The sequence below is a fragment of the Rhinoderma darwinii genome, chromosome 7, assembly GCF_050947455.1.
Source record: "Rhinoderma darwinii isolate aRhiDar2 chromosome 7, aRhiDar2.hap1, whole genome shotgun sequence".
In the NCBI taxonomy this organism is placed as follows: Eukaryota; Metazoa; Chordata; class Amphibia; order Anura; family Rhinodermatidae; genus Rhinoderma; species Rhinoderma darwinii.
In genome coordinates, this window is record NC_134693.1 from 35,552,412 (window position 1) to 35,560,373 (window position 7,962).

The 7,962-nt window shown below is 40.7% G+C and overlaps 1 long non-coding RNA gene across 1 annotated transcript; it reads right to left on the minus strand.

The window, feature by feature from the left end:
- Positions 1-578: 578 nt before the first annotated feature.
- Positions 579-6,151, minus strand: LOC142657791 (uncharacterized). Its single transcript, XR_012849979.1, has 2 exons — positions 6,090-6,151; positions 579-5,109 (listed from the first exon to the last, which is right to left on the minus strand). It is a non-coding gene; the product is annotated as an uncharacterized LOC142657791 (long non-coding RNA).
- Between the last annotated feature and the right edge of the window lie 1,811 nt (positions 6,152-7,962).

Below are 7,962 nucleotides of genomic sequence, written 5' to 3' on the forward strand. Positions count from 1 at the left end.
CTCCTTGGACAATCCCTTTTTGTTAGAAGGATCTCCCGATGTTAAGCTGATCACGGGGTATTCTACTGCTGAGACCTCCAGAGATCAGCTGTAACCTGTGGGGAATCTGGTAACAAATGTTTCACCGCAGGAGAAATCAAGCATTACATATTGAGCTGTCTGTGTGACGCATGAACGTGCTCAGTCCTCTAGAGCTCGAGATGCTTTTTGTAGTAGCTCCTGCATAATAAATGAGGAAACACTTCCATGTCTAAACTCAGAATTCTCTCTTAAATGTAAAAATTGATTTCTAAACCAGACAACCCCTTTAATGAACATAGTAATAATGACTCTAAACTAGGTAGTACACACCATAGACCATGCAGCTGCTATGAGACCCTTGGTGAGAGGAGGGTCAAGTGTTAGTTTGCCCAATTACCTTTGATGGCGAAAGAAGAAGAAGAAGAGGAAACAAACACCTGTTCCCACAGCTTTAATGGCTTTCATTGGCTTCTCTAATAATTATTGCCTGGCTGGCCAAAACCTTTGTGACAACAGTCATGGTCAATGTACCAAAGGCAAATGAATTAAACAAAATATTTTAAAAATTCAATTTTTTTTTTATTAGTGATACATATGTGAAAAAAACCAAAACAAACTTCTCCTAAAGTATGTTCAGACGTGGCGTAATTGCCACGGATTTGAAGTGCAGATTCCGCACCCCTAATACATATAAATTGACAGTTTTTAAAACCCCATGCCCATGAAGTGTAAAAAATGTTGAGCAAAAATAAGGACGGACATTCTGTTGCAGAAATGCAGCAGATTTTCACCACGGATTCCCTTTGTAATGCAAAGATTGAAATTCATGGCAAGTCCGCATGTAACAAATGCCTGGACTTAAAAGGATATTAAACTCCATCACATGCTGAGAAATAAGGACACAAAAGAATTCTAATATTTGAAAACATTTATTTTATATCTGTTTTATTTGTATATTTATTTTTTTATGTGAATGACATCCCTACACCTAAAGCTGTTGATCCAGAAGAAGGCAAAAACCCTGGACACATGTGGCCAATTAGTATCACAAGGGAAAAATTTCTTCTTGACCCTGGAAAATAGCGATCAGTTATAAACCCTGGATCAAACCTGCTAATACTAGTACTAGATGTGTGTTACTGACTTGTCTGTTCTATATCACCCTTAATGCTAGTTACTCTGGGCAGTGAGAATATGTGAATGATCGGTCCTGTGTAACTGTGCTCTGCATACCCTAACATTGATTTCAAATGGTACTGGTGAGTTATAGGAATTTATATTGTAGTGAGTTATTGGAATTTATATTATTGTGAAGCATAGATGTTTATATTATAGCGAGGTATCAAAGTTTAATATTCTTGCGAGGTATTATTAGTGTGTATATGATAGTGTGGTATCTGTTTATATTCTTTGAGAGGTATTAGTGTTTATAGGATAGTGAAGTATCAGTTTATAATCTTGAGAGGTATTAAGGTTCTTTTACACAGCCCAATCGGCTCTTGTTAGATCCATTTATAAGGAGCAATAGTCGTAATGTATGTGGACAAACGATTGTTAATATGATCATTCGTTCCCACACATTAGCATCTTGATGGCAACACATCCCCTGTTTACACAGGGGTGGTGGGGGGGTGTGCTGCTGACTAGCAACCAGTATTATGGCCACATAAACGATGCGATCAGCCAAATAATGAGTATTTGCTCGTTCATGGGTCGATCTTTTCCCTTTTCATGCAGGGCAATGATTGGGAAAGCATGTTCCTTTATAAGAAAGCTAGCCCCTGATTGTGCCCTCTTGCCCGTGTGTTGGAGATTGAGCGTGGAGCTGCTGTTGTTTCTTACAGGGTAGGGTGGCATTGCGCTACCTGCATTTTACTAGGCAGGCACTTCACTCCTGATTGTTTTTTTTTTCTGTCCTCAGATGTCTAGCAGAGATTCTGAGGACTCTGTAAAAGGATGTTCTCATTCTAGAAGCTATTCTTCTAAAAGAAAACATTTTAGCTTGCATCATTGTGATGGAAGTCAGGTCAGTCCTTGTCCGTACCCCAGGAAGTTATGGACTAGGTTAAAGATTTAGTTACATCATCCTTGAAAGAGTAAGACCTTTGTGGTAGATTTGAAGAATTGCTCTCTACGGCTGTTTATTACCTCCTCTCTTTGAGGTTTAGAGAAGATGTTTGGCCTATATTTCTTCCTCTGTCCAGCAGTCTACCTCTAGTAGGCATAGCAGAAGAAGGAGCAGCTCAGGGATGTCCACGGTTGATGACCTTTGGGTCATTCATGAAGTCTTCTCTTCTTCAGATGAGGAAGACGACTCTAAAGATTCTCTTTTGCCAGTGGATAAAATTCATAAACTGATCAAAGCAGTCAGTTTGGAGGATAAAGACCCTTCTGTGTCCAATGATGGCGGGACTCCTCAGGCAGTCATAAAATATTCAAGGTGGCAAATACCATGGTTTTAGATTGTAAGTGGCATTGAAAACAACCGTTTGTTATCATGCAGATAAAACTCCTATATACACTGCAAGATCAGCAATAGGAGTGGAGTACACGCCGCTAAGTGGATGTAGTCATAGCTAAACTCTCTAAAAGTACCTTGGTCCTTCGGAAGATGGCACCAACTTAAGGGGCGCTATGGATAGCAAAGTGGACTTGGCTTTTAAACTTTCCTTATCGTCTGGGGCAGCTCAGGCGAAAGTGGCCATTGCATCCTCTGAGGTGGCTAATATCCTTAGAAATTGACCCCTGCAGATGCAAGACTATATTTACATAGTTACATAGGTTGAAAAAAGAATCAGGTCCATCAAGCTCAACCTTTCTCAGTCTATTACATGTCTTCTGTATGGCATTCACAGGGACGATTTGCTAAAATCATTTAGATCTCTCTCCTTAGCATCTGACTTCCTATGTGATGCCGCTGATCAGTCTGCCAGATTAGCAGCTAGATCTATGACCCTCTCCACTGCCTGACTTGTGGTTTAAGCTATGGAAAGCGCATAGGGCATCCAAAAACATGCTGTGTGCCATGGAATTTTTTGCCAGGTCTGATATTTCGTTCCTAACTGGACGACCCTATGGAGATCTTGCCCGATAAAAAAGGCAAGTTTCTCCCAGTCTTATCTAGGTCCAGATGGAAAAAATATATGGACAGGATATGTTCCTCCTAATTTTCGTCCTCTGTGTTGAAAAGCGAACCTTCTGAGTCTGTCTAAGGTCATAGATATTTGAGGCGCAAGTCTTGGGACGGGGAAAACCTCCTGCCTCTTCTTCCAGCAAGTATGACTTCTGATGCCACAGGTCTACCCATTGGGGGAAGGCTCGCCTTTTTCTCTATCAGTTGCGAGCTCAAATCCAGGACGAGTGAGTCCTAGATATAATAGAACACGGCTACTCTATAGACTTTGCAACCTAGCCAAAAGACTAGTTCGCTCTAACATAAGTCCCGTCATAAGCAGAACTTGGTACAGGAGATTTCACACCATTATAGACCTCTGGAAAATTTCAGATGGAGCCCATCCGTTCTGTGGTGTCCCTTGTAGAACCTGGTGATTGCATGGTCACATTGGGCATAAAAGTTGTCTACCTGCACGATCCTGTGACAGACATACAGAAAAATTCTGAAACTCGCAATTGAAGATTGTGGGGTCATCGGCACTTCCAGTTTGTAGCCCTGTGCCTTGGGATTACAACAGATCCACACATCTTTACCAAGAGAGTAGTGTCTATGGGGGTAGTGCCTAGATTACGGGGCATGGTAATAATGCCCTATCTGGTCGACTGGATAATAAAAGCTGTGTCCGCTTCTGAGTTTGAGAGAGATTATGGAATTTCTTGTTAATTTAGAATGGATTATCAATTTGTAAAAATCCCACCTGTCTAACTTCAGAGTTCGCCAATTCCTGGGGTTCATCCAAAACCCATCGGTTCAGTAGGTCGGTTAAACTCTTTATCACCTGTTGGTTTAAGGAGAGGTGCTAGAGCGTCTGAGCCTACAATTGCTAGATGGTTCAGGAAAACTATTGCCATCTGTTATGAGAGGCAAGGTCTTCCTCCCCCGCATGGTGTGAAAGTTCACTCCATCAGAGCCACGGCAGCATCCTGCTGCGGAATATTCCCGCTATAATTTCTGGTGTTAACTATAGTAATTGTGTCAGGCCGCAGATGGTGCACGCCTACTTCTACTTATCTCCTCCTACTTTTTTTTCTGCTGTATAGAATAACGCAGTTTGGCATCTAGTAAACCTATATCGTTCGGTATACTTTTATTTTTTAACATGGGAGCCTATGGGCGATGGATGCCACTGTATGCCTTTACAGTGGCATTTCTTGGGGTCATCCATCTGAGGTACAGTATACGTCAGGAAATCCTCCCGACTTATACCTTAGACGAACATATTTGCCACATTAGCAGTTTTATTGTTAAGTATTATTTTTGTATTATTGTGCAACTTTTATTTATAATAATGCATGGTTTTATGTATATTATGGCATAATATGAGTATTAATTTTAATATCATTGTGCTTGGTAATATTATTGTATGGTATTACCAAATATACTATTGTGTGGTATTATTATATATACTATTGTATGGTTTTACTGTATATATTATTGCATGGAATACTGTATATTGTATTATCATATACTGTTTATTATTGTATGAGATTACTGTATATATTATTGTATGGTATTACTGTATATATTACTGAATGGTATTACCATTTATATTATTGTTTGGTATTACTATATATATTATTGTGATGCATTAAAGTGAATATTTATACAGGTTAATACTTGGCATTAATGTGCATGTAATTCTATTGTATTATTATTTGAGTTATATCATATTTAATATCATGTTTAATATTATGATACGATATGTAGTTACCTTTATTGTGAAGTTTTAATATTTTTTCTATGTAATTCTACCTAATGTTGATAATCAAAGTGCCAGCTCCTGCTCATTCTACACGGGCGGATGCGTCTCATGGACGTTTACAGCAGTTGCGATTTATGTATTCTGGTTTGGCGCCTTCTCCAAATATCAAAATTTGATGATCCAAGGCTTTCCTGTCATCTTCCGGAGTGACCTGTAAACAACACAGCCCAGCTTTACACTGCATGATAAGAAACCTCCAGACATATTGTCATGTCATACCAGGCCACATTAGAATTGTCTGACACACAATGTGTTACCCATAGCAACCAATCAGATTCCATGTTTCATTTCTCTAGTGCAATGTAGGAAATGAAAGCTGAACTCTGATTGGTTGATGTGGTTAACTCCACCTCCTTTTAGTCTGCATTATGCCCAGTATGTAATAATAATAATAATAATAATATTATTAGTAACAGCGATGATGAAACATATATATTCACTGCTGTGGAGATTATAAACAAAGATGCCAGAGAAAAGTAGTGGGGTTGCCATAGCAAACAATCAGCTCTTATTTTTTTCAGTGGCCTTTTGGAATATGAAAGCAGCAACCTGATTGGTGTCTGTAAGTAACATGTCCACTTTTCCATTGCACTAATTCTGGTAAATCTCCCTAAAAACGAGTGGGGATGGAAAAAAAAGTGTATGTTGTCCATAGCAATCAATAATATTTCTGGATCCTAATTGGTTGCTATGGGCAACACCAATGTTTGTCTGCACTAGTTTTCATACACGCCGTATTATACACTTTACCTATGTGCTGATCATACAGAGGTTATAATATTATAGTATATACATTGTAACAACATACAGCCCTTTATTCAATGTGTGAATTTAAGGCATTGCGGGGGAGGGGACTATAGGGCAGAAATGGTGGTGGTCTATAAGGCAGCAATGGAGGTGGGCTATAGTGCAGCAATGGAGGTGGGCTTTAGGGCAGCAATGCTCCCTACTGTAATATACATATATCTTCCATACTACTGTGTCATGCTACAGTTAAAGGATTGGAATTTATATATTACAAGTAATATATAAATATTAGAAAGTTAATGATAAATTCTGTTGATATATAATTATTTATCCTATAGATGTCGTATGTTGCATGTTATGACATCAGGAAAGTAATGGAGTTACCTGTATTCTGTCCTCTCTCCTCGTCTTCATCTCCTGATCTGAGCTGTGAGCTCCGGTTACTCAGAGCAGAGATAGGATTCTGGAATCCTGTGATGTCACAATGCCTATTGTTACATTACACAACAGGATGACACAAGCGGACTAATCTCAATGTAATTTTATGATGTATGTAACAATGTGTACTGAGCTTACAGGTCACCAGTTAACAACAATAACAAGGTTACTGTTAGGGATCTGCCAGGTACTTCATCTAGGTATACTCCTGGGATTAATCAATCCACACCTGAGGTCAGACCTGTTCGACTGACACCATCTCCCACCAACCAGGGTGGCAGGCTCAGGAGTGGGAGAGCCTATCGCGGCCTGGTCTGTCGGAGTTAGCTCCGCCCCCTGTCCTTTATTACCTGCCCTGTTCTCTCCCTCAGTGCTTGTAATTCTTTTGGATTCCTGGCCCCACTGCTGCTTGCTCCAGCCTGCTTCTGCCGTGCTTCTGCCTTGCTGCAGTTCTGCTTGACCTGCTTTGCTTTGCCCCTGGCTTGCTTCTGTCTCCGTACCCGCTCGGGTGTACTCACTTCGTCCTGGTCCTGACTGTTCGTTCGCCGCTCCGTTTCCTCGTGGCGTTCCGTGGCTACTGCCCCTTCCCTTGCGTGTTCCCTGTTTGTTTTCCCGTGCACTTAGACAGCGTAGGGACCGCCGCCCAGTTGTACCTCGTCGCCTAGGGCGGGTCGTTGCAAGTAGGCAGGGACAGGGCGGTGGGTAGATTAGGGCTCACTTTCCCTTCACCTCCTTCCTGCCATTACAGTTACACAAAATACAAAAAATGTATCCGCAACACAATGCACTTGATGTTTTCGGACACCACGCTTGACATCCTATCGGTGCTCCAGACAAGACTCTGTGTCGGCAACAGGCAAACCACCTGCAAAAATAGAAAGGATAACGTCCAGCGCTTGATCCAAAATCAAAGCAAAACTATTTATTTCATCCAATTAAAACAAGTGAAAACAATCCTAGGAAGGACGCATGCATATTTCGAACTAGAAGGTCTGTTATGACTAAGAACTCACAGTTTGAAACGCTCAAGCGTCCTTCTTAGGAATGTTTTTACTTGTTTTAATCGGATGAAATAAATATTTTTGCTTTTATTTTGGATGCAGTTCTGGACGTTATCCTCTTTATAATAACAAGGTTAGGCTTCGTTCACATCTGCGTCGGGACTCTGTTCATAGGTTCCGGCAGAGCTTTCCGTCAGGGGACCCCATGAACGGAATCCAAACTGAAACAAACGGAAACCATAGGTTTCAGTTTGTATCACCATTGATTTCAATGGTGACGGATCCGGTTCAAATGGTTTCCGTTTGTCACCGTTGTGCAAGGGTTGAGACGTTTTGTCGGAAACAATACAGTAGTCGACTGCGCTATTCATTCTGTCAAAACAACGGAACCCTTACACAACGGGGACAAACGGAAACCATTTGCACTGGAGCCGTCACCATTGAAATGTGTGGTTTCCATTTGTCTCAGGTTGGATTCCATTCATGGGTTCCCCTGATGGAAAGCTACGATGGAACCCATGAACGGAGTCCCGACGCAAATGTGTATCTGTATTATAGAATAATTAAGTCAATGGCCCACTTTTACTAATATTGATGGGGTAGTTGGTGAGAGTTCCGCCCAAATTATTATAAGGGGCGCATGTTACATAGGTTGAAAAAAGACACAGATCCATCAAGTCCAACCTTTGTCAATCAATTGCACGTCATTCATTGCTTGATTAGTTATAAACTTCAATGCCATTCGTCAGTAAATAATCATCTAGCCTTTTTTTAAATGCTGACATAGTATCTGCCATTACTAACTCTTGGAGTAAGGG